At 45.0% G+C, this 27,331-nt stretch overlaps 1 long non-coding RNA gene across 1 annotated transcript; it reads right to left on the bottom strand.

Annotated features, from left to right (window-relative positions):
- Positions 1–246: 246 nt before the first annotated feature.
- On the bottom strand, positions 247–23,567 carry LOC310705479. The gene is made up of 3 exons (XR_014525326.1): positions 23,460–23,567; positions 22,341–22,487; positions 247–322 (listed from the first exon to the last, which is right to left on the bottom strand). It is a non-coding gene; the product is annotated as an uncharacterized lncRNA (long non-coding RNA).
- Between the last annotated feature and the right edge of the window lie 3,764 nt (positions 23,568–27,331).

Below are 27,331 nucleotides of genomic sequence, written 5' to 3'. Positions count from 1 at the left end.
CGACTAAACGACTAAACAACAACAACATGTACAACATTATAAAACAGTATTGTTCTCCTAAAAAGACATCACATAGGGCTGTTCCAGAATTCCCCTCCTCATCCAAAGTTTACCCGGGATTTGTGTGGTTCTGAATTGCCTGGCATGTTTTTACGAAGTGAAACCAATGAAAAGAACTTCTCCATCATTCTGCTTTTTGATTTATATTCTCAGTTATTCCTTAATCCTGACTCCTGATTTGTTTTATGATTCTGAATTATTCTTTGGTTTTGATTGCTGGCTGCTCCTATGACTCTTCATCTCCATGTCTCACCTTAGACTGCTGTCCATAGGAAAAAAATAATTAATTATCCACAATGTTTATAATCTAGAGTGCACTTTCAAGTACAATCGTACCTTGGTCGTCGAACGGAATCCATTCTAGAAGTCCGTTTGACTTCCAAAAACGTTCAACAACCAAGGCACAGTTTCTGATTGGCTCCAGGAGCTTCCTACACCCAAACGGAAGCCATGGAAGCTTGAGGTTTGGGTTCCAAAAAATGTTCACAAACCGGAACACTCACTTCCAGGTTTGCGGCATTCGGGAGCCAAAACGTTCGACTCTCAAGGCATTTGGGATCCAAGGTACAACTGTATATAGGAAAGAACTGGAGAAACCCAATGGACTTGGTGGATGCTATTGGACCACAACTCCCATCATCCCCAGCCAGTGTAGCCAATGATCCAGGATGATGGGATTTGTAGTCCAACAACATCTATGGACCCAAGGTTGAAGAAGGTTACTTCTAAAACACACCCCAGAACCTTCTCCAAGAGAAGAGATATTTGGTAGATGAATCCTAAACTGAAAACGTACAACTGCACTAAGAAGAGATTATGATAAGTGAGGTGAATCTTTCATTCAGCTGCCAAATTTCCCTTAGCATTCCACACTTGACTTTCTAAAGATACTGTTGACTTTACTTTCTCTTTAACTTTCAAAGCAAGGGTACCTGAATGTCATTCAAGACAGGTTGTGTGTTTAACCTAGTAGACGGCATTTTTCCTCTTTCCCAGGGAACATTAATAATTTACCTTCCAAGATATTAGAATGGCATTAAATTCCCCTCATATTTTTACAAGATTTGTATATGACAGCTACGCCTTCCGAGTCTCTTTCATGAACAAGGCTCTTTTGAAAATGTGTGTTTCTCCTACCGGCTCTGAATAACGAGGAGGCCTAATCTGGAGTAAAGCCCCAATTTGCATTTGTGACAGTTTTCGCCAGCTGGTGAAGAATGGTGGATTAGGAGCCACACCTAAAAGAAAACTTAAAAAAAAAAAATGTTGGAGAAAGTGTAAGTGACTTGTGAGCTGACTGGCTGATGACTTTGTGCTCCTCGGTTGGGATGCTGGCCCCAACAATTGATGCCCTTGGGCAGCTGCAAGGGCCCAAACACTCATCTAGGGTCCATAGAATGAATCATAGAATTGTAGAGTTGGAAGGGACCCCAAGGGTCATCTAGTCCAACCCCCTGGAATGCAGGAATTCTGCCCACAGCCATCTCTGGGTGGGCTCAAACCACCAACCTTCTGGTAAGACGCATTGGGTCTCTGCACCACGTTCATCAAAGCTGATGCCTGTTTTCATCTTCCCACCCTCTTGAACCCTTGGTTGGTCATGGGCTCATTTGGCAGTGGTGGCTGGGTGTGAGGAGCCAGTCTCACCCTTGAGTTTTCTACACTGCTCCAGATTACCAGACATAGAGTCACTCCAGGCCACTGTGGGAAATTCAAATGGTGGGTGGCTTTCGAGACTCAAAATAAGCTTGTGAATGGGAACTGGGCACCTTACAGGGTCCCCCTGAGAAGATATACAGTGGTACCTTCGTTCTCAAACTTAATCTGTTCTGGAAGTCCATTCCAAAACCCAGGCACGCTTTCCCATAGGAAGTAATGCAAAATGGATTAATCCGTTCCAGACCTTTAAAAACAACCCCTAAAACAGCAATTTAACAATTTACCTCTATTGTTAATGGTTCTCTTGGCTTTGCAGCTTTTATCCATTTCCGCAGTCACACAATCAATCAATCAATCAATCAAGTAGCTGAACTGGGTTCCACACAGTTACAAAAAACAAAACAAAAAGCCACAAAAACAAAAATGCAAAATAAATAGCAAGAACAGACAGACTTCAGTGTAGCACTCCAAACAGAAACACTGCACTTGAAACGGAAGTGTGACACTCAAATTGGAAGCGTAACGCTAAAAATGATGCATGTTCAGCTTCCAAAAAAAGTTTGCAAACCAGAACATTTACTTCCAGGCTTGCAGCATTCGGGTTCCAAGTTGTTCGAGAACTAAGCTGTTCAAAAACCAAGATACCACTGTATAGAACCCTAAAAGACTTAGGCCCAAATATCTGAAGGAGCACATACTTGTTGGTATGCACCCAAGGAAACAGGGGCAATTGGTAGGCCCCCAGTTGGCTCCAGCCCACCGGCCAGTGTGCCAGGCGAACTCCGGTCCTTGGTGCAGCATAAAACTGTGGCCCAGGCTTTAGAAGACTATTCAGCAGAGAAAACGCTGAAGTGGCACGAGAGGCTGTATGAGCATATTTACAAGCAGGTTTTATTCAGCGTACATCAGGACAAAAGAAAACATGTCTGATATCCTTCATATCCAAAGCAAAACAGAAAGCTATATGCAAATGGAAGTTCCCAGCATGCAATGCTGGTATGTGTTACAGACATGTGACATGCAACAGTCCCACATCTGTTCCTTATGGTGGAATGGAACATCCCAACAATACTCCCATTCTGAAGATCAACAGGAAAGGCCCTTGGAGTGGTGGCCTTTAAGTTGTAGAGCTCCCTCCCTTCCAAGGTTTGTCTAGCCCCATCATTATCTCCCTTTCACCAGCAACTCAAGAGTCAACTATTGGAAAGTAGATGAGTGGTGGACATATTTTGCTGGTGCCTTGCTCAGTATTGTCTACACTGACCTGCCCTCCAGGGTTTCAGACAGGAGTCTCTCCCAGCTGTACCAAGCCAGCGTGGTGTAGTGGTTAAGAGCGGTAGACTCGTAATCTGGGGAACCGGGTTCGCGTCTCCGCTCCTCCACATGCAGCTGCTGGGTGACCTTGGGCCAGTCACACTTCTCTGAAGTCTCTCAGCCTCACTCACCTCACAGAGTGTTTGTTGCGGGGGAGGAAGGGAAAGGAGAATGTTAGCCGCTTTAAGACTTCAGGTAGTGATAAATCGGGATATCAAATCCAAACTCTTCTACCAAGCAATTGAACATGGGACTTTCTTCAATCAAAGGTCCTTCCCTAAAGCTAACTCTGTCTACTGCAAGAATCCCTCTAAATCATATGCTCTAAGCTAGTGGACTTTTCCTTTTTCTCTTTTTGCAAGCTTACTGGGTCTCTACTGATGATCAGGACTCCTGGTTTCCATGGCTTCCCCTCCAAACAGACTCCCTGACCATCAGCCTGTGAGCACCAAGATCACTGTTAGTATAGAAGCTTAATTGGGTCTATTTGGGAAACAGTCATTGTTTGCTTCATCTATCACAGGCGATCGCAGCACCTTCCTTTGTATCACAAAAAAGTGAATTGCTGGCTGGGTGCTCGGGAGAAGCGGAGTAGCTTTATTAATACCCTTGATCTTTTCATCCTTTCAGCCTTGTGTGTAATAAACCCAAAGAAGATCTCATTAACTGGAAACTTTTTTTTCCAGGGGAACGTCAGGGAATATAACGGAATAAAGATCCCTTCTAGGCACCATCAACATCATTATGAGCAAATGTGGCATCTGTTGTAAGATTTAACAAGGCCGTTTTGGAGCACTAATGGGCATTCCAGCAGGATGAGATGATGTTCCTTCCACCACCTGAGAATGGGTCAGTGTTATCATTACTCCTGGACAAAACCCAAACAGTCCCAGGCACTGGAGAGAGTGTAGACTACAGGTGTCAGGAAAATATCTTTTATCTTTAAGTAGGTCTGGAACAAAGGCTTCCTTATGGAGACGCCTTAGAAACTTATCTTTAGTGGTTGAGCCAGGCTGAATCCTTCAACGAACTCAAATGAAAAGTGTGAGTCTATTTTCTAAACCATCTGAAATTTGTATATATTGAAGGGAGTGTGAGAGAAAGAGAAGCCTTATGCATGTCCTGGAAACATAATCTGCCTGTCTTCTTATATGAGCTGGACACCTCAAGCAAAAAAATATACTTTATATGAAGCTCAACATCCCATTTTTCCCCAGCCTTCTTGCTTTCTAAGGTCCCTAGCTTAGAGTCTTTCTGCTATACTGGATCCTGCCCCTTTCCCAGCAGCAGCAAAAAATATACAATCTAAATATGTCCTTGCAGAACAGGAGAGTGGTATGAATGGAAAGAGGAGGAGGAGGAGGAGGAGGAGAGGAGGAGGAGGAGGAAGAAGAAGAGGAAGAGGAGTTTGGATTTGATATCCTGCTTTATCATTACCCTAAGGAGTCTCAAAGCGGCTAACAATCTCCTTTCCCTTCCTCCCCCACAACAAACACTCTGTGAGGTGAGTGAGGCTGGGAGACTTCAAAGAAGTGTGACTAGCCCAAGGTCACCCAGCAGCTGCATGTGGAGGAGCGGAGACGCGAACCCGGTTCACCAGATTACGAGTCCACTGCTCTTAACCACTACACCACACTGGCTGGGATTTCTGTGTTAATTGTGCACAGTAGCAGGCCTTGGAGAAAGAAGGAGAAGGAAAAAAAGATAAAGGTCAAGGAACCCTGGATGGTTAAGTTCAGTCAAAGGCGACTATGGGATGCAGCGCTCATCTCGCTTCAGGCTGCGGGAGCCAGCGTTTGTCCACAGACAGATTTCTGGGTCATGTGGTCCACATGACTAAACTGCTTCTGGCACAACAGGATACCGTGATGTGAGCCAGAATACACAGAAATGCTGTTTACCTTCCTGCCACAGCAGTACCTAATTATCTACTTGCACTGGTGTGCTTTCGAACTGTTAGGTTGGCAGGAGCTGGGACAGAGCAATGGGAGCTCACCCCATCACACAGACTCACACTGCTGACCTTCTGATTGACAAGCCCAAGAGGCTCAGTGGTTTAGACCACAGCGCCACCCGCTCCCGCAGGAGAAGGAACCTCAGCACAAGGAGATAGGAGAAGCCCAAAGGATGGTCCTGTGGTAAACAAGCCTCCAGAGGTCTGAGAACAAAGAACACCCCCCCCCCAGTTCTGCTCTGTAAACAAGAGTGGCTTGGTGTTCTTAGGAACCTAAAGGGGGAGGGGGAGAGGAGAGACCAACATACAGTGAAGTGTCACAAGGGGCACTAGGAGAAGTATGAAAATAAGTGCCAAGGGTGCATGAGAGCCCCCTCCAGTGGCAGGAGTGGTCTATCTGACTTCAATGGGTTTTAATCCTATAGAATTAATTGCTCCCAGTTAAGGATCATTCCCCCTTCCGTCCCTATTAATCTAGATCACTCCTATGTCTTGTAATCTGAGCTTGTACCCTCTGTGCTTTCTGTTCTGAGACTTTCTGAGCTCTTCTTGACCTTGGTCTGAGTGGAGGAAAGCTGTCCAGAGACTGTGAATTTGTTAACCCTCTCTCTTCCAGTGCTTCCTCTCCTAGCTGTTCTCCGTCCAGCATTTCCCAGCTTCTGCCTTCTGAAATTTGCCCCTCTGCAAACCACTGTTCCAAATCTATACAGTGGAACCTCTATTTACAACCATAATCCATTCCGGAGGTCCAGTCATAACTAGAAACGTACGTAAGTAGAGGCTCACTTTTCCACAGAAAGTAATGGGAAAGTGAATTGATCCGTTCTAGACGATGAAAAACACGCCCTAAAACAGCAATTTAACACGGATTTTACTGTCTAACGAGACCATAGATCCATAAAATGAAGGCAATAATCAATGTGTTGTTGTTGTTGTTTAATCATTTAGTTGTGTCCGACTCTTCGTGACCCCATGGACCAGAGCACGCCAGGCACTCCTGTCTTCCACTGCCTCCCGCAGTTTGGTCAAACTCATTCTGGTAGCTTCGAGAACACTATCCAACCATCCCGTCTTCTGTCGTCCCCTTCTCCTTGGGCCCTCCATCTTTCCCAGCATCAGGGTCTTTCCCAGGAAGTCTTCTCTTCTCATGAGGTGGCCAAAGTATTGGAGCCTCAGCTGTCCTTCCAGTGAGCACTCAAATAATCAATGTACTGTACTATAAAATAAATAAGACAGTATTGTAGATGAAAAAAAATAACATTTTTTTTATTACGTGCACTGAGGGTGGGTGGGCTTAACTGGCTACAAGCTGGGGGTGGGACAAGGGTCAGTAAAGAGCTGATTCACTTCGGCCAGGGTCACTTTTTTTTCTTGCCAGGCCAAGTTCTTCTCTGGACTTCCTAAGATGAATTCCTCAGCAGGGTTTGGGGCTGCAGTGCACCCTGCTGTGCTTCTTGCAGGCGGCACCTCTTCCACAGCTTCGGGGGTGGGGTGGGGGCCCTCTTCCCAGCAGCGGAGGCTCCAGCACTGCCCTGCAGCTGGCTGGGCAAGCTCCAGGCTGCTGGCAAGGCCTCTGTTCATATCTAGAGGAAAATTCATAAGTTGAAGCACCTACTGAAGGTCATAACTGGAATCATAAGTAAGTAGAGCCGTACGTAAGTACATGACAATGGAGCAGAAGAGGCCAGGCACAGAAGTGAGTGTGATGTGGCTTCAGTGGCTGGCTCCTTCTGAGCATGAGAGAGGAGGACCCGCCAGCCATTGAAGCTGCACTACACTGGGCTCCATGCTTGGCCTCTTGTACCTATTTCAAATCCCAAGAGATCCTCTTAACAATGACCAATGACCAGCCATTTCTAAGGGGAGGACTGTAGGCTCAGTGGAAGAGCATCTGCTTTGCATGAAAAACACAAATGTTCCATCCACATCATCTCCAGAAATGACTTGGACATCTGAAACCCTGGAGAGCCACTACTAGTCAGTGTTGACTGGACTGAGCTACAAGGTCTCATTTGGGATTGGACAGCTTCCTATGAAATATATTGTCACCAAACTACCCTCATATGGTCAGCAGACCTTAGGGGATAAGCAAGGTCCAACAGTCCTTGGGCACTGGGAGGTTCAATCCTTGGGACAGCTCGGTGATAGATAATCTGTTTCAATTCCCAGTATCTCCAGGTGGCTGAAAAAGACTCCTGCCTGGAATTCTGGAGAACCACCGCCAGTCATTTTAGACTATATTTAGCTAGATGACCCAAAGATCCAACTCAGTACCAGGAGACTCCCTGTGTTCCAACCTAAGCAGTCAACCACTTCCTCATGCAGTTGTCCCCAGAGAGACTGAGCTTTGATGGATAGTGCCCACTGGGTTTCTGTGCAAGTTGCTCCCATGGAGACATCTTTCTTTCAACAGAGCTTGTACCCAATAAGCGGTGTTAGTATCACAGCTCCAAAGTGCTGTATCAAAGATTGATAAAGACGCCTCCTGCTAGCCCAACGCAATGATTGCCGAATCCTATATCCCCTGAGTAAATAATTTAATTCATGTTTATTGAACTCAAATGCCAAGGCATGTGAATTAGTTTAAACTGCTTTAAGGTGGGTGGAGAATTAAAATAAAATCAATGGCAGGAGCGTTGGGCTTTACTTTTCCTTGAGGTGTGTGTGCACACTCACAAACACACAAAAGCACTGGAAGTTTTGGAAATTAAATGCTCCATCATTACCTAAATAGGCAGAGGTAACTGTCTGGGTGATTAATATCGGAATCAGCTTGCACCGTGGAGAGGCCATTCCATGCGGCAAAGTGCCCCCTTTTATCAGATCTTTCCCAGACTCCGCAAGAGTTTCTGGGAAACCAACCAAGCAATAAATACATCAGAGAGCAGCAGTAAACAAAATCATAAAACACCTGATGTGACAAGTAAGACACCCACGAATATATAAATATGTATGAACCAATGGACACTTCCGGAACACCCTAGTAGATTTTGACTGGAGGCCTACTGTTTCGACTGTCCAATCAAATCATTGTGCATTCATAGGCTCAGGTGCATGGAATTGATGTGGCTTTAAAAAGGAGATAATAGAGAACTGGACATGTTGTATATTTCTGGTAGCTTTGTTTGGTTTTAGATTGCCCTCAGTACCCTGGAGAGAAGAGGAGAGAGGGATGTGTGTGTGTATATATATATATATATCTTTAAGTGACCCGCAACAAATAATACATTAAAAATTAAATGTGAAACACACACATGTACACGAGGCTATTTTAATTACATTTATGAGATAAATGCCCACCATTAAGGTTGGGAATCTGGCATAGTATCTCCCACCCACCCATCCAAAAATCCCTCTCCATGGAGGATAGGCTATGCAAAGTGAACAATGATGAAAGTTTGCCCTTTCCCCTATTCCCCCCCCTCTTAACCTCTTAACGTCTCGGGGTCAGGGGTTTCAGGCTCACACTAGGCAAAAGATTCCTGCACTGCAGGGGGTTAGACTAGATGACCTCCATGATCCCCTCCAACTCTACAATTCTATGATTCTATGAAAACAGTGACCTTATGCTTATAAGACATTCCTAGACATTGTTGCCTTGGGAACTCAACTTGCTGTTTGCCCTGCCCCGATCCCAGATTTCCCCGTTCCCAAGAGGCTTGCTTGTTTTAATTAGAGGCGGTGAATAGTGTTCAGCTAAGTTTTGTTCAGGGACGCGGGTGGCACTCATGGGTTAAACCACAGAGCCTAGGGCTTGCTGATCAGAAGGTCGGCGGTTCAAATCCCCGCGAGGGGGTGAGCTCCCGTTGCTCGGTCCCTGCTCCTGCCAACCTAGCAGTTTGAAAGCACATCAAAGTGCAAGTAGATAAATAGGTACCGCTCCAGAGGGAAGGTAAACACCGTTTCCGTGTGCTGTTCTGGTTCGCAAGAAGCGGCTTAGTCATGCTGGCCACATGACCCGGAAGCTGTACGCCGGCTCCCTTGGCCAATAAAGCGAATTGAGTGCCACAACCCCAGAGTCATCCGCGACTGGTCCTAATGGTCAGGGGTCCCTTTACCTTACTAAGTTTTGTTCAGAGTAGACCTATTGGAGTTCATGAACACGACTAGGTTAGATCCATTAATCTCAGTGGATCTACTCTGAGTAGAATTTAGCTGAATGACACCCAGTATGCCTCTGAATACCACTTGTCGGAAATCAAACATGGGGGGAGCATTGTTGCACTGAGGTCCTGGTTGTGAAGTTCCCATAGACATCCAGTTGGCCACCAAAGAACCAGGATGGTGGACTAGATGGGCCTTTGCTCTGATCTAGTAGGGATATTAATAGAATCAACTGTTGAGTTGAAGGGGACTCCAAAGGGACATCTAGTCCAATGCCCTGCTATACAGGAATCCCAACTAAAGCATCAATGACAGATGGCCATCTAACCTCTGTTTAGGAAAGAGAGTCCACCACCTTCTAAGAGAGTCCGTTCCACTGTCAATCAACTCTTACTATCATACAGTTCTTCCTGATGCAGAATCAGAATTCCTGATCAGAATCTCATTTCCAGTAACTGGAATTGATTGGTTTAGTTCTACAGGCTTGCTCCATCTTCCAGACAAAAGCCCTTTAGATATTTGAAGATGGCTATCCTATCTCTTCTCAGTCTCCTCTTCTTCAGACTAAACATACCCAGCTCCCTCAATCGTTCCTCATAAGTCTTGGTTTCCAGGTCCTTGATCATCTTGGTTGCTTTCCTCTGCACACGTTCTTGCTGGTCAATATCCACCTTCAATTGTGGTGCCCATAACTGGACACATTACATCAATGTCCAGCAGAATACAGTGCTACTATTATCTCCCTTGATCTGGACACTATACTTATGTTGATGTAGCCTAAAGCTGTATTAGTTTCATTAGCTGCTGCATCACAGCATATTCATCTATTATTATGTTCAGTACTCAGTTGAGAATTGGGTGGCTGATGACAGATGAAGGTGATAGACTACATGGGATTGGCAGAAATGACTGGCAGAATCCGAAACCAGGGAAGAGAGATGGCGGAAGAAGATTGGAAGAAATTTAAGGACTATCTTGGGAAATATTATAAAATTAGTGAATGTTAGATTGATGTTGGACTGAATTTAAGTGGTTATTAGCTGTAATGATTAAGATAATTGGGGGGGTAGAAGAAAGAAAGGTGTAAAATTAAGTGAAAATTAAGGGAGAGGATTTGCTGAAGGAATAATCTGAATTGGAATACAAAAAGGGGAGGTATGAGGAGGTCCGAGAAATAAGTTAAAAGAAAACAAGTGAGTGAGATTATATGTGTTTTAAATTTTTTGTATTTTTGTTTTTTGTCTTTTTTGTATAAACCTTGAAAAGTTAATAAATTTTTTTTTTTTAAAAAAATAGAGAATTGGGTGGCTGAGTCTTTTGTTGTTGTTTAGTCGTTTAGTCGTGTCCGACTCTTCGTTACTCCATGGACCAGAGCACACCAGGCACTCCTGTCTTCCACTGCCTCCCGCAGTTTGGTCAAACTCATGCTGGTAGCTTCGAGAACACCAGCCAACCATCTCATCCTCTGTTGTCCCCTTCTCCTTGTGCCCTCCATCTTTCCCAACATCAGGGTAGGAGCCACCTTTTAAATTTCCCACAGTGCCTCCAATGCAACAGGGAGTATTGTGGGAAATTAAAATGGTGGTCCCTGGGCTGATTGGAGCCCTGCCATGCTCCTTATGCCTCCTGTTTTGCAGAATGTGCCACGGTCAGACTTTTCTACAAATCCAAAGATCCCCTGATGAGCGTGCACCAAATTTCAGCTTCCTGTCTTGTGAGGATTTTCTCCAACAATGTTGATAGCTCCATGAGTCACGTTAGACATTATAGGACAAGACTTGCCCAAAGAGCAGAAGACGTTATTTACGTATGCAACAACAGTGGCTAGGATATTACTAGCCCCAAAATGGAAAGATGACAAGATACCAACTAAAGAAGAATGGCAAGAAAAACTGATGGAGTGTGCTGAAATGGCAAAGGTCACGGGAAAACTCAGAGATAAGAACAATAGAGACTTTTTTAAAGACTGGGAACCATTTATGTTGTATTTACAGAAACATTGTAAAGAAGTGGACTCACTAGCAGGGTTTGAGGAAACACCTACAATTAACAAAATATTTTTTTAAAAAAATGATATTTATTAGAGGTTTGAAAGTTACAGAAAAAAGAAGAAACAATAAAAAGTTGAACAAAACAGAACAATACCTTACAATACATCAATAATAAAAAGAAAAAAACAATACAGCAAAACAACAAGAAAAACAAAAACATTTAAAAACACATCCAATATTTCCGTGTCTTTACCTTTCATTTACTTGTTTCATTGACCTCCTCACACCTCCCTTTTTTGTATTCTAGTTCAATTAGCTATTTCAGCAAATCCTTTCCATCTTTCTCAATTTTTGTTCTATAATTTGTCTTAACACAATCTAACCTTAAATTTTCCACTTTGGCCCATTAACAATCTATTTTTACTTAATTCTTTATAACATTTCTGCTAAAGCCATATAGCATCATAACAAAATAAATATAGAAATTAAGATGTAAAAACTGGAAAATAGATGTAAAAACTGGAAAATAACAAAGTATAAGAGGAAACTTGATAATAAGTATGGTATAAAAACGTTAAGACTATAACAACAGTTAAGTTAAAGACTATAATATTAAGGAAGAATAAAACAAGAAGGGGAAGCAAATATCCAAAGAACCAGAAGAGGAAGTTGAGGGAAGTCATCGGAGGATGGGGAATGTTATTCTTTATTGTTTCTATGTTGATTGTGATGATTATAAAACTGTACAACTTAATAAAAAATTATTTTTTTAAAAAAAAAAGATAGCTCCATGAGTCAGCCAGCCAGCCAATCACATGCCGTACTTGAAACATAAACACAAACCCAGACTGGGATTCGCTGGAAGATGAACCAAGGCAATAAAGTAAGACCTCGAGATTAAGGCGAGACCTTAAGAATATTTCCCCTGCACTCAGTAGGACTCTTGACCTAAGGATGCTTCATTTTGCAGAGCACTGCTTTCTGTGTCACTACGGGGTTGCGTAATAACTGTTTTTACCCCTATTGATCACTTAAAGCGGCAGGAGTCCCTCCCAGGGATTGTCGAACATGGTACTCTTAACATTTCAAAAAGCACTTCAAGGAGAATCGCAAAGACAAACAAAGCCGTGCGGGGAGATTTGAAATGAATGAAATAAAACAAAAAGCTACTTCAGTAATTGGAGGGGGGGGGGTGTGCCTGCTTCTGAGACGTGATGAGGGAAACAGGAAGACATCTCAGTGCTTTCCAGGAAAACACCAGCATCGCAGAAACCAATGAGCAAGCAGGGGTGAGGATAAGTGTTATGTACTAAGCTTGGATCCTAGAACAATAGGCAGGTACGATCCTAGAATGCAACAACTGATTGGCTTGCAGGGGAAGACCAATCAGGCTCCAGGAGGAAGTTAAGCAGCCTATTAGGCTGGTAATACCATAGAATGCAACAACTGATTGGCCTGCAAGAGAAGACCAATCAGGCTCCAGGAGGGAAGCAAAATCAGCCAATCAGATGGGACTCATTGTGCAAATAATGTATATAAAGGACTGAGGTTTGGAGGGAAATTCAATCACTGTTTTACAAGCTGCAATAAAGAGCATGAAATCACTGCAGGGCTCCGAGTATATTTCAATACGCTACTTATTTCATAACAGGAGTGATGATGTCATATCCTGGAGTTCCATTTACCAATCATTTGCATGCTGAATAGATACCGTGTTTTTTGCTCTATAAGACTCACTTTTTCCCTCCTAAAAAGGGGGGGGGGGAATGTGTGTGCATCTTATGGAACGAACGCAGGCTGCGCAGCTATCCCAGAAGCCAGAAGAGCAAGAGGGATCGCTGCTTTCACTGCGCAGTGATCCCTCTTGCTGTTCTGGCTTCTGAGATTCAGAATATTTTTGTTCTTGTTTTCCTCCTCCAAAAACTAGGTGCGTCTTGTGGTCTGGTGCGTCTTATAGAGCGAAAAATACAGTAAGTTTTTTTCTTTTTCTCAGAGAGAAACACAACAAATAAGTGAAGCAAAGAAGATGCAGGTTACTGTCTTGCTTTTACTATCTGTATTTTAATATATTTGCTTTTTATATATTGTTTCAAACCTATTAGAGTTTAACTATTCTTTAATGATTACCTTGTATATATTTTTAGCTTTTTGTATTTTATCTGTGTTGTTTTAGTTTTTGAGTCCCGGTTTGGGCGAAAGGCGGGTTACAAATAAATTTAACTGCAGCAGCAGCAGCAACAACAACAACAATTGCATTAGCATGCAGGCCACTTTTGTTGCAAAATCTTCCAAAATCCCTTCATTATGGCGAACCAAAATGTCAGATAAATAGCCATTTTACCCAGGGAAAAAATACAATTTTTACACATTTGATCCTAGTATAAACATTTTGGTATTCATTTTAACCAAAGTAGGCAAATGCATTTTGGAACATTCCAAGACAAACAAGTGGCTACCTTTCTCAGTACTGTCTGCATTGGCAAGCAGTGTGGCTTTCCAGAATTTCTGGCAGGGTTCTATCCTAACCCTACCTGGAGATACTGCGGATTGAACCTATGGCTTTTCCTCACGGTTATTCTCACAGGTGGAGAATTTCTCTGAATGGCTTTACACATCTCTAATGCTGTCTTCCACCAAGTGAACATTGCCTATGCTCCACCACAGAACGGAATTCAAAATAAGAAAGGAATAAATAAAATCATGATACATTACTCTCCCTATTTGATCACAGCAAGCTACATTTGAGCCCATTAGCCCAATTACTTCCTTTCCGTTACACTTGTTGGTTTCTCTTTGCTGCGCTTTAGTGTGTAAAAATAGAACCAGTGCGAACAGGTTTTCTCTTAATGTACCAATTTGGCTCCAACATGGATTAAGCCAGCAGCTGTTTAGATAACCTTTGGCTCAAAAGCCATTGGCTGAAACTGTCCTATCTTAACAGGCCCAACAGTACTTCTCGCTCTGTATACGTGATGCTAGAATGAGGTGATCATTTATGCCAGGCTTCCTCAACCTCGGCCCTCCAGATGTTTTGAGACTACAATTCCCACCATCCCTGACCGCTGGTCCTGCTAGCTAGGGATCATGGGAGCTGTAGGCCAAAAACATCTGGAGGGCTGAGGTTGAGGAAGCCTGATTTATGCGATTGGAAGTAAATCTTGTAATTGTGGAAGTCCTCTTCCCACCTAGCATTACCAAAGGAAATATCCTTGTTTAAGAATACTGTCAAGTATGTGTGTTTATACAAATATAAATTTCTAACAGATGGGATACGTTAATTAGGTATGTATTCACATCTAATGAATTGTATTCTTTTTTCCCCCATTTACTTTCAACATTTCATTATTTAGGCACCCCTCCTTGGAAAAAAAGCAATGCTGAGACAGTGCTAAGATGTCCAAACCACATGACAATATAGAAGTTGGAATGTGTGCAGAGGAGGGTGAACAAGAGGATAAAATGCCTTATGAGGAATGGTTGAGAGAGTTGGGGATGTTTAGCACGGAGAAGAGAAGACTGAGATGTGATAAGATAGCCATCTTCAAATATCTGTTGGCCTGTCACATGGAAGATGGAGCAAGCTTGTATTCTGCTGCCCCAGAGGGTAGGACCCAGTGCTGTTTTTCTGGGGGGGACGCAGGGGGACGCATACCCCTAAACATTTTGTGAATCTAAGTTTGGCCTCATTGAGGGGCAGTATTTCAATACGAGTAGGAAAATGAGAGTACAGTGGTTGTTATTGTTTAGTCGTTTAGTCGTGTCCAACTCTTCGTGACCACATGGACCAGAGCACGCCAGGCACTCCTGTCTTCCACTGCCTCCTGCAGCTTGGTCAAACTCATGTTAGTAGCTTCGAGAACACTGTCCAACCATCTCGTCCTCTTTCGTCCCCTTCTCCTTGTGCCCTCCATCTTTCCCAACATCAGGGCCTTTTCCAGGGAGTCTTCTCTTCTCACGAGGTGGCCAAAGTACTGGAGCCTCAGCTTCAGGATCTGTCCTTCCAGTGGGCACTCAGGGCTGATTTCCTTCAGAATGGATAGGTTTGATCTACTTGCAGTCCATGGGACTCTCAAGAGTCTCCTCCAGCACCATAATTCAAAAGCAAGAATTCTTCAGCAATCAGCCTTCTTTAAGGTCCAGCTCTCACTTCCATACATCACTACTGGGGAAACCATAGCTTTAACTATATGGACCTTTGTCGGCAAGGTGATGTCTCTGCTTTTTAAGATGCTGTCTAGGTTTGTCATTGCTTTTCTCCCAAGAAGTACAGTGGTACCTCGGGTTAATTGCTGCCGGAGTTGTTTCACTTCTATGGGAGAGACACAACCATTACAATAAGGCTCTTACAGGGTTGTGAGTTTGAGCCCCACATTGGGCAAAAGAATCCTGCATTGCAGAGCATTGAACTAGATGACCCTCGTGGTCCCTTTCAACCCTACAGTTCTATGATTCTCACCCATGTACTAAGTTCCCAGGTGTCAGTGGTTGTGGCCAGAGGACACAGCTGAACACATGAGCTATTCTGGAGAAAGAGACTTCTGCCCTATTCTCAAGGAGAGTCACATGGCAGGGCATAGCTGAGTGACACTATCCACCAGGGAATAAGGATGCTATAAAATAAAAACCCTGAAGTAAATTATAACCTAGCCCCCCCCAAAAAAAAACCTCCCCAGGTTGTTTTTGGATGCTTTTTACACTACACTATAAGATTAGCAATCGCTTTCTTGCACTCATGTTGCATTTGGGAAACAGATGGAGTTCTGAGCATAAGAGGGGCCATAAAATTTGTTGATCACCAGGACAAAACACATTTGTTACAGCATGTCAAAGGAATACAGAGCTTGGAAAGTCAGCACTCACATCATTTCCTAAACATAGATACTTGATTTATTTCAGGGAGGAAATGGAACAGTGCAAGGTGCAATTCTGGCAGAGCTTTTCTGAGCGAGAAAACTGGCCAGCAAAGCCCAGCTTACACAGGGTACTGTTCAGAAATGCCACCTGCACACACACCGGCAGCCCAAAGTGGTACAACCCATTCATCTTCGTCATCGTCATCAAGTTTGTCTTTTAAGGAGAATCAATGCGTCTTTCAAGCCAAGTTCCTTGTTCTCTCCACACTGTGACAGCACCTTTTATGAATACGATATTTTAAAAGTTTGAACTCTTTCTATTTTAGTTTATTTATTTATTTCGACGCTGCAGGATTGCTATCAAAGACAAGAGCGCAACATCTTAGCTATTCTTTTCCGTGAGAAATTGATTGCTTATGAAGTCCTCCTTTTGGGTCTTCACATGAATATTTTCATTCTGAGCAGAATTAGAGCAACCCGGAGCATTTTAATGTATGAAAATGGTATTCCGGATTCATATATATTCCACTGTTCCTGTTTTCAGCCACAGACAATGTTTGTCCCCAGCATCCCACTGGCAAATAGATTTCCTTTGATCATTGTAGCATTAGTGATTTGAGTGATAAATATTACATCAACCAATACTTCTTCCTTTTGTCTGCTCAGTTTGAGGCTTTCAGGCAGATGCCTCCTTTGAGCCCAAACAAATTTATCTTACTATTAGTTTGGTTTGGCTTTATGCGGTGATATTTGCATTGCTAAATACACCTAGCGAAAAACGCAAAGGCCCTCTTCTCACTGAAACTGTAAATCCATGTCAAGGCTGCAAATGGAGTTCACATCTACGTGCAAAATTCCCCACAAATATGCACACACAATAATACACACAGAGAGAGAAAACCACATGAGTTCTAGCCTGGCCCTTTGCCTTGCATACTACTTTTCTATGTGCAGGGATTCTGAGAGAAAGAGAGAGCTCATCCACACTTCTGCCTGTCTTATGCCTAGAAAGCATGGGTCCAAACGGTTTTCCCACTTGCCCCCAGTCTTTTCCCAGGGAAAACCTGCTTCTTAGCTTTAATCAGAGCAAACAGCTATACAGTGGTACCTCGGGTTAAGTACCATATTTTTCACTCTATAGGACGCACTTTTCCCCCTCCAAAAATTAAGGGGAAATGTGTGTGCGTCCTATGGAGCAAATGCAGGCTCCTTGGCTTCAGCGATAGCAACGCAAAGCCTCCGAAGTGCAGAGGGAGAGCTCTCTCCACGCTCCGGGGGCTTCACGATGCTTTCGCTGAAGCCTGGAGAGCGAGAGGGGTCGGTGTGCACTGACCCCTATCGCTCTCCAAACTTCAGGGATAGCCACCTGAAGCCTTCGGAGTGTAGCACAAGTTCCCGCTGCGCTCCGCAGGCTTCAGGTTTCTTTCACTGAAGCCAGGAGAGTCTTGCAGTCCCGGCTTCAGCAAAAGGAACCCAAAGCCTCCGGAGCGCAGTGGGAACTCGTGCTGCACTCCGAAGGCTTCAGGGATAGCTGCCTGAAGCCTCCGGAGTGCAGTGGGAGGTCCCGCTGCGCTCCGCAGGCTTCGGGTTCCTTTTGCTGAAGCCAGGAGAGCAAGACTCTCCTGCCTTCAGCAGAGAGAGAGAGCTGCGCAGCGCCCCTTCAGCCAAGCGGGAGGAGAAATGGAAGGGGCTCCGTTTCTCCTGCCGCTTCACTGAAGGGGCACTGAGCAGAGAGGGGGAGATTTTTTTTTTCTTGTTCTTCCCCTCTAAAACAAGGTGCGTCCTATGGTCAGGTGCATCCTATAGAGTGAAAAATACGGTACTTAATTTGTTCCAGAGGTCCGTTCTTAACCTGAAACTGTTCTTAACCTGAAGCGCCACTTTAGCTAATGGGGCCTCCTGCTGCCGCCGCACTGCCAGAGCACAATTTCTGTTCTCATCCTGAAGCAAAGTTCTTAACCCGAGCTACTATTTCTGGGTTAGCAGAGTCTGTAACCTGAAGTGTCTGTAACCCGAGGTACCACTGTACAAGGAAAACTTAACTGCCGTTTGTGCTAGAGAGCAGCCCCCCCCCCAGTGGGGGGGGGAGCAAAGGGCAGCGGTGGAACAAGCTAATAGGGTGCCTGGAGCAGTGTGCATGCCCTGCGCCCAGGGGCCAACCGGGGCAGGAGACTCAATAATAATAATAATAATAATAATAATAATAATAATAATAATAATAATAATTTATTATTTATACCCCGCCCATCTGGCTGAGTTTCCCCAGCCACTCTGGGCGGCTCCCAATCAGTGTTAAAAATAGTACAGTGTTACATATTAAAAACTTCCCTGAACAGGGCTGCCTTAAGATGTCTTCTGAATGTCAGGTAATTATTTATCTCTTTGACATCTGATGGGAGGGCGTTCCACAGGGCGGGCGCCACTACCGAGAAGGCCCTCTGCCTGGTTCCCTGTAGCCTCACTTCTCGCAATGAGGGAACCGCCAGAAGACCCTCGGCGCTGGATCTCAGTGTCTGGAACTCTGCAGGGCCTCTGAGCATAGCTGTCAACATTTCCCTTTTTAAAAAAGAAATTCCCTTATTCCGAATAGGATTCCTCACAAGGGAAAAGTTGACAGCTATGCCTCTGAGAAGTCTGCCTGCCTCCTCCCACTCTGCCACCCTACAGCTGAGGGGAAGGTGGCGGGCGGACCGTTTGAGGCAGCGCAGAACCTGCTGGCGCCCAAGCCACTGTATCACCCCCAGGAGAAACACGTGGCTTGGGTGCACTGCAGGCCCCACAGTGAGTGCCACCTGGCATTTTGTCACCCCCCCCCAGTGGTGCCATGTGGGGTGGCCAGCCCCTGCCGCACCCCCTTTTTCTGCCCCTGGCAAGGGTGTGTGTGTGTGTGCGCGCGCGCGCACGCGTGTGAAAGAGAGAGAGAGAGAATTACAGTTTGTTAAGGGTGCTGGGAGCTCTTCCCTTCACACAGCTACAATTCCCAGAGTTCCCCGGGAAGCGAGATTGATTGGTTTTTGTTTTTTTTAAAAAAAGATATTTATTAAAGGTTTTAGACAGTAAAATCACCAAACATATAAAATACCATCACCAAGATACAACAAACAAAGATAAATAGAAAGAAGCAAAAAAAATAAACATAGAATAGAAAAAATAGAACGAAATCAGCTGTCTGCAAATCATACTTCCATAACCTTTTGGACTTCCTCACATCTCCCTTTCCTGCGTTCCCAATTATAGAATTATAAGCAGCAATTTATCACCTTGTTTCAAATCTTATTTTGTAATTTCCAAATATTATGTCTGATTGTTAAACCCCTCTGCAAATTGTAGCTCTGTGGGTGCAATAGTGGGAGGGTCTCCTAACAAGTCCCAGCACTCTTAACAAGGTACATTTCCCAGGACTCTTTGGGGAAAGTCACGACTGTTTAAAGTGGCATGGTACTTCTTTAAATGTATAGCGCAGATGGGACCGTTTCAAAGACGCTGTCCTTTGGGCTGCTATCCTGCAGCAAATGGTGAGGGACAGCCAAGTAACATTTCAGCATATGAAGGAGAGAAAGAAACCAAAGGACCGAAGTTGATGGCTGTATTGGGGTGGGGGGGGAGCAAAAAAAAGAAAACGGTAAGCAGGGCCAGATTTAGGTGTGATGAGGCCCCAGGCTACTGAAGGTAATGGGGCCCTTTATATGTCCAGCTGTCCTTTGTCAACAACAATTTGTCGCTGTTTTTTTGTGTTGAATATATGCTATATGGTAATTTATGGACCTAGTAGGTATCTAAAGCCATTTGCACATGTTGCCATGCAACCGGTCAATGCAGAATTTAGGCACCTTATATATAGAAATGAGCAAACCAGTGATATTTTAGGGAGCAGGCTAGCAGGCGGGGCCCATTACTTACATCATAGGAGCCTACACAACACAAAACACTGTATGTAGGTTTTATTTTATTTCTTTTTTATCTTATATTTTGGAAATGTATATCCAGGTTTTTTCCCCTTTAATTTTTTTTTGGGCCCCCAAGAGAGTGGGAGCCTAAGCTATAGCTTGTTTAGCTTATACGTAAGTCCGGCACTGATGGTAACATCTGACTGGTGTTTGGTGTGGCACGCCACACTGGTGTGTCAGGAGAGGATGGCAAGTGTGGCAGAAAGATTCAAGGACAATCAGTATTATATTTTCAGAATGATTTGTGCTCTTATGTAGCTGCATTGTTTTATACTTTCTGGATATCCCCTGATCATGTTCTAAAGCAGTTATATCCCATGTTATGAATCAAGGATTGCGAGCAAATTTTTAATCTGAAAAGTGTGGCCCAGAGGTAAATGTTTTGAGAACCACTGCTCCAAACCAATATAGGCTGAGATCCCTTTGCATTCTAAGAGGTCCTTCAAATGCTAGACACAAACTCGATATTTGTGAACACTAGATACACATGCTAATGATACAATTAGGGATGTTTCTCTCCCCCCTCCCCCCCAAAAAAGCAGGAAAAAAGCATTCCAATAGTGTGATAATTCTTATCAATTGCCGCCTGACAGAATTTGTCCGAAAGCTTTCCAGGAGTCATTATATTTTTCTCGTATTCACTCCCCCAACACCCTGCATGCCATCTCTTCTGTTTTTCTGCCCGCTGCAATTATTTCTGAATTAATTATGGACCATTTGTTCCTCTTTTTCCTTTCCCATAGCTCATGGCTATCAGTTGGTTATTTACATTGGATTTTACTTCTGTAATGCTTTTAACTGTTAGGTGTGGACTCACTTTAACAGCACGACTGATGGAGCACAGCTCTCCGCAGGATCCAGGATATTTTTTGCAGGCCCTCTGCCTGGTTCCCTATAACTTCACTTCTTGCAGTGAGTGAACCACCAGAAGGCCCTCGGAGCTGGACCTCAGTGTCTGGGCTGAACAATGGGGGTGGAGAAGCTCCTTTGTGTATACTGGACCTGTCAGGGAACTGACATCGGAGCCAGAGGCAGAGGCGAGGCTCTCAAACGATGCTGGAGAAGGGCCCAGCAGGGGGAGAGGCGGCTCACCAGCTGGGGAAGGAAATCAGCATAACACCAGGGATAAAGGGGGGCAGATGGGGGAATCGGCAAGGGGGCTCCAGGACTCCTCGCCGGAGATCAGCGAGGAGAGCACAGGTCCTCCGCTACCCACGCCATCCCTGCGCAGAAGACTTCCGCGCAGGGAGAGTAGGAGGAGACTTGGAGTCAAACAACTTTTATGCTGGAAAAGGTTTAAGAAATGCCCACTGACGGATTCTGCTAGCGACTGAAACAGCCACGAAGTGAAGGGCTGTCCGGACAGAAAAGGTTTAACCAGGCAACCTAGCCAGGAGTGGCACCAACTTGCGCACGAGTAACCCCTACATTTATTACAGGACCGAAGCCATTTAGGGCTTTAAAAGTCAGCACCAACACTTTGAATTGTGCTCAGAAACATACTGGGAGCCAGTGAAGATCCTTTAGGACAAGTGTTATATGGTCCCTGCGGCCACTCCCAGTCACCAGTCTTGCTGCCACATTCTGGATTAGTTGTAGTTTCCGAGTCACCTTCAAAGGTAGCCCCACGTAGAGCACATTGCAGTAGTCCAAGTGGGAGATAACTAGGGCATGTACCACTCTGGTGAGACAGTCTGTGGACAGGTAGGGTCTCAGCTGGTGTACCAGTTGAAGCTGGTAGACAGCTGTCCTGGACACAGACTTGACCTGCACCTCCATGGACAGCTGTGAATCCAAAATGACTCCCAGGGGCACAATTACCCCATTCAGGACCAGGGAATCCCCCCCACACACTTTCCAACCTTCTGTCCCCCAGAAACAGTACTTCTGTCTTGTTGGGGTTCAACGTTAACCCGTTGACTGCCACGGAAGGTGCAAAATGTAGCTTGGCAACATCTGAAGGGGGCTCACTACCCGTGAGCTTGTGAAATCCTTTTCAAAGCTACTGCTATTCAAACTCTGACAGCATCTCTAAGCTCTAGCCAAAACAGCTTTGCCCCTATTATCTTCCATTCCTTGTTAGAATACAAAGGCATGTCTTGTTAACAGCGGTACGACCGTTATATAACTCTGCACATCAGGGTCTACTTAACTTTGAAAAGGATCTTGTGAATAATAATATAGACATTATAAATATCACAGTGGCAGATCTTGATTGACAGGATGAGACAGCTCTACCCATTAAGACGAGCCACAAAAGCTAGCGGGGACTTCAGAGGTAATCAGACTGCAAAGCAGAACTTCTGGCCTTTTTCCATTATAGAGATGATAAAATCCAGCTACTGTTGTTCCCCCCGCCCCTCCTTTTTAATATTTCAGTGTTGAAACACTTTAATTTAATTAAATGCTCTCTCTGAAAAAGGAACTGATTTGCCATCTGTATTAAACGGTCTCTTACCCAAAGGAGCAGATGATTAGCTTCATTCCATTTTCGGTGTCAAGGAGATCTGGAACTGGGCAGCAGAAGGGGCAGGGGAGATGATGAAGGACGACGAAACACATCCTGCAGCTGTAAAGCAATGCCACATCCCACCTCCAGGGAAACCTGGAGGGAAAAGAGTGGCGCACACTGTTTTAGAGCAGGTAAGAGCAGGTAAATGGGACGCGGGTGGTGCTGTGGTCTAAACAACAGAGCCTAGGGCTTGCCGATCAGAAGATCGGCGGTTCGAATCCCTGAGACGGGGTGAGCTCCCGTTGCTCGGTCCCTGCTCCTGCCAACCTAGCAGTTCGAAAGCACGTCAAAGTGCAAGTGGATAAATAGGTACCGCTCCAGCGGGAAGGTAAACGGCATTTCCGTGCGCTGCTCTGGTTCGCCAGAAGCGGCTTAGCCATGCTGGCCACATGACCCGGAAGCTCCCTCGGCCAGTAAAGCGAGATGAGCGCCACAACCCCAGAGTCAGCCATGACTGGACCTCACAGTCAGGGGTCCCTTTACCTTTTACCTTTAAGAACACTTTAACATAGAGATAGATGATTCCAGTGAAATCTTCTCTATTCGGGAAATCAGGGCACTACCCAACCAACTTCATGCCACAATCACACCATACACTTAAAGCGCTATGATGACATTTAAGCTGTCAGGTTCCCCCCCCCCCCAAAAAAAAAAGAATTCTGGGAACAGTTGTATGTTAAGGGGTGCTGAGACTTGTCATGAGGCCCCTATTGTCCTCGCAGAGCTCCAATTCTCAGATTTCCCTATGATGGAGAATTGAATGTCACACCATTCTGATTATTGCAGCTGTGAGAGGGGAATAGGGGCCTCCTAACAACTCTCCGGAAATATTTTTTGGGAAGCCATGACTGTTTAAAGCGCCATCATAGTGCTATAAATGTATGGTGTTGATGTCATTAATGAGCCAGCTTCCAGGCAAGGTTTGCTGCCAACTGAAAAAAGCAGCCAGGAAAAGAGATGGTTAACTGCCATGCAGGATGGGCATTGACTAGTGCCAACGCCCCTTTGGAATGCCGGCTGATAAGGGAATGGCGGGGAGCAAGCTAGAATGCAGTCAAAGCTCACCAGAAGCACAAACAGGCAGGAAAGAGTTAAGAGACAGCCTCCCAGAGAATGGGGAAGAGGAGGGAGCTGACCCACTCAGTCCGAGGTCTTGACAAATGGGAGGGCTGCAAGACAGGAAGCGAAACAAAAGGCATATGAAGTGAAAGTTCAGTTGCTTCTGGTCACACTGGAAGCAGTCTTCAGACGGGTCATCTTGACTGGTGCTGCTGGAGGCTTTGTTACACCCATCCAGAGCTATCTGTTGTTTTTGCAATAAATCCTCCTTTTTAATTAACGATGCTTGCAGTGTTATCAAGCTGGAAACTTGGACGCATGACAGTAGATATGGTCTCAATCTTTCTTCAGTCAGCTCGCACCTTCCTGCCTTCTTACTTAAAACCAGCCCAAGCCATGAAGCTAGCTGTCAGCTTCCTCCTCTTAGGTCTCAGTGTTGCCCTTGTAGAATTCAGTTTGGGCTCTTTGCCTTCTGCTCTTCCAGTCCCAATGGGCACCAGCCACAACTGCATGTTTCTACAGATTTATTGTATCCAGCATGCTTTGGAAACCACACTGTGCGGTTGGGGAAACTACCCTGGAGAGTGTGGCTGAGGAACGGGATGGGTGTCAGGCCTGGTTTGTGGGCAGTAGTTTGACCAGAGTGAGGGGACAGCTCAGGCCAGAAAGCAACCAAGGGCTAGTGAAGGCTGTTTTAAAACTGGAGATATCTGTCCCCCTACACCTAGTTCTTAAAAAGTATTCTAGATGCTGTCCATGGCACCAACTAGGGTTTCCAAACAGCCTTCAAAGGAAGGCCCACATACAACCCATTCCACAATCCAAGTGGGATGTTACGAGAGCATGGATAACTGGCCAACTGGTGTGTGCAACCCTCTGATGGCAAGACATCCTTCATGCCACAGGGACCACTTTGATCTTCAAAGTTAAAAATGGATCAGGTAGTCTCCCCAGGTTGGGATGGCCCTGACCTGTTAGAGAAGGGTCATCCCATCCAGAAGAGACTCAGTTAAGATGCAATATTTAAGGTGCAAATCAATTTAAGTCCATTGACATCCATCAAATGGAAATCCATTGGACCCACATACTTTAAGCCACTTGTGAAGTGGGCTCTAAATTTTTTGGCATCTGATCCAAAAAACCAGAGTTACTTAAAGGAGCTGGGTAGAAGATTATGTCAGTTTCAGTTCCCCTCTGCTTCTCTTTTTTCCCAAATCTTAAGTTCTTAAGTTCCCACATTTCCACATCTGTTTGCAAAAAAAAAATTAAGTCCTCCTGAAAATTGACCAGCATTTTTGTGTGAATTTCTCTTAATATGCACATTTTTGTATGTGATGTAGCCTAAGATAATGCGTTTTTGTATATTATTTTCACCAGCGTGTGCATTTTAATGCCTACCTTGGCTCAATATATGCATTTTTGCACACATTGCTTGGATGGAGAACTGCATGGCAAAACTGCAAGATGTGAGAATTCCATAAGTCTGCTGTCCCTCCATGTACATATTGTTTTGGAAATGACAAATTTGTCAGGTTCACCTTTAAACACGAACTGAACTGAATTTCTGCCCCTGCCCTATTCTCAGGTAAACATAAATAGGACTGCACGGCTATTAATCTCAAACCTTCCTCAAACTAAAAATCCACAGGATTATTTTCTCCATTTTCTGTCCTTACCTGGTATCCCCGGCAAAGGAGGAGTTAAGTACCCAAGACTCCACAGACCTACAAACTGTGGATTTCGATGTTATGAGCAAATCACATTAAGTTCCTTTTTTTTATTAGCACAAGCCAGAGCAATTCTAAACGAATGGTTGACGTTAACACGTTCTTCTTTACCTTGATCTCTCCTAGGATATTCTTGTAAACAAAGCATTTTATAGGAATGAGGTTTTACCTATAAAACCTTTGCTAAATAAGTTTCTTCTGACTGCCTTGTTAAAAACTCCCTTGGTCAAGGTAAATTAAAGTTTGCCAGACAAAATAAGGGAAGATTAGACTATTTCTAAGAAGGGTTGTTGTTTTTAAGGTCCCTAAAGTTAAAGCAAACTTTCCATCCACCATTTTGAAACTGAACAAATCTTTTCTTGGCACTGTCATCAGTTGTCAAACCAACAGTTCCAACGAATGATATTTGACAGCAGCTTATTTATATTACTTACTAGTTATCTGCATGACTATATTTTATGCTAGGTACAGTGGTGCCTCGCAAGACGAAATTAATTCGTTCCACAAGTTTTTTCTTCTTGCGAGTTTTTCGTCTTGCGATGCACGGTTTCCCATAGGAATGCATTGAAAATCAATTAATGCGTTCCTAGGGAAACCGACTTCAGACCAGGTCCGGGGACAGTCTGTCCCCCGACCTCTTCTGAAGGCTGGGGGGGGGACAAGGGCTTTTCTTCCCACCCTCAGCATTTTAAAATCGCCCCGGGACAGCGGAGGGCTTCTCCGCTGTCCGGGGCGATCTTAAAATGCTGGCGGGCGGCATTTTAAAATCGCCCCGGGACAGCGGAGGACTTCTCCGCTGTCCGGGGCGATTTAAAAGCCCCTGGGAAGGCAGGCAGGGGGGACAAAGACTTTTGCCCCCCGCCAGCCTTCAGAAGAGGTCCTGGACCTCTTCTGAAGGCTGGCGGGGGCGAAAGTCTTTGCTCCCCCCCGCCTGCCTTCAAAAGCTGTCCGGCCAAGGCTTCGCGGACCTCTCCGCCAGCAGCGGCAGCGCTGCTGGCGGAGATTTGCCGGCATGCCGAAGCCTGCGCGCGCTGACATCAGCGCGCCCAGGCTTCGCGGACCTCTCCGCCAGCAGCGGCAGCGCTGCCGCTGCTGGCGGAGAGTTGCCGGCATGCCGAAGCCTGCGCGCGCTGACATCAGCGCACCCAGGCTTCACGGACCTCTCCGCCAGCAGCGGCAGCGCTGCCGCTGCTGGCGGAGAGTTGCCGGCATGCCGAAGCCTGCGTGCGCTGACATCAGCGCGCCCAGGCTTCGCGGATCTCTCCTGCCTTCAAAAGCCGTCCGGGATAGCGGGAAGTGCTTCCCTGCTATCCCGGACTGCTTTTAAAATGCTGGCGCTGGGGAGCAAAGCCTTTCGGCCCCCGCCAGCCTTCCTGGACCTCTTCTGAAGGCCGGAGGGGGGGAAAGGCTTTGCTCCCCACCGCTAGCATTTAAAAGAGGTCCCCGGAGATTTCCCTATGGGCTTTCATCTTGCGAAGCAAGCCCATAGGGAAATTCGTTTTGCGAAGCGCCTCCAAAATGGAAAACCCTTTCGTCTAGCGGGTTTTCCGTCTTGCGAGGCGTTCGTCTTGTGGGGTACCACTGTATTTGTATACAAGGGCCCAAAGGAGCAAAGAAAAAAATAAAACTTAAAAACAATTTGACACACAGACATATACACACAGTCAAACCTCTATTTTCGAACATCTCAGCTGCCAAACATTTCAGAAGCCGAACACCAAAAACCCAGAAGTGAATGCTTCGGTTTTCAAATGCGCCTTGGAAGTCAAACGGCTTCCAAGGCACATTTTTCATTTTTTTCTCCATTGACTTTGCAGTCAGCCCTTTGATCCTCAGTTTTTGAACATTTCAGAAGTTGAACGGACTTCCGGAATGGATTATGTTCGAAAACCAAGGTTCCACTGTAATTGCATTTGTGCAAGGGTGAAATTTTAATATTTATTAAAATTATTATTTACAATTTTGATAGCCCACCAAATCACCAAAGATTTCTGAGATGTCTTACAAGATGCAGTCACAACTACAAGAAGAGAAAAAACAGATTATCATTTTTTTAAAGAAGGGTTGAAAGGGACCCCAAAACATCTCTAGTCCAACTCCCTGAAATGCAGGATCAAATCAGTTTCTTTAAATGACATGCCCATGTAAGCC

The sequence above is a fragment of the Podarcis liolepis genome (genome assembly GCF_965112155.1).
Source record: "Podarcis liolepis genome assembly, chromosome: 4".
Taxonomy (NCBI): Eukaryota; Metazoa; Chordata; class Lepidosauria; order Squamata; family Lacertidae; genus Podarcis; species Podarcis liolepis.
Note: the sequence above shows the minus strand (reverse complement) of the source record. Positions and strands in the feature narration are given on the sequence as shown.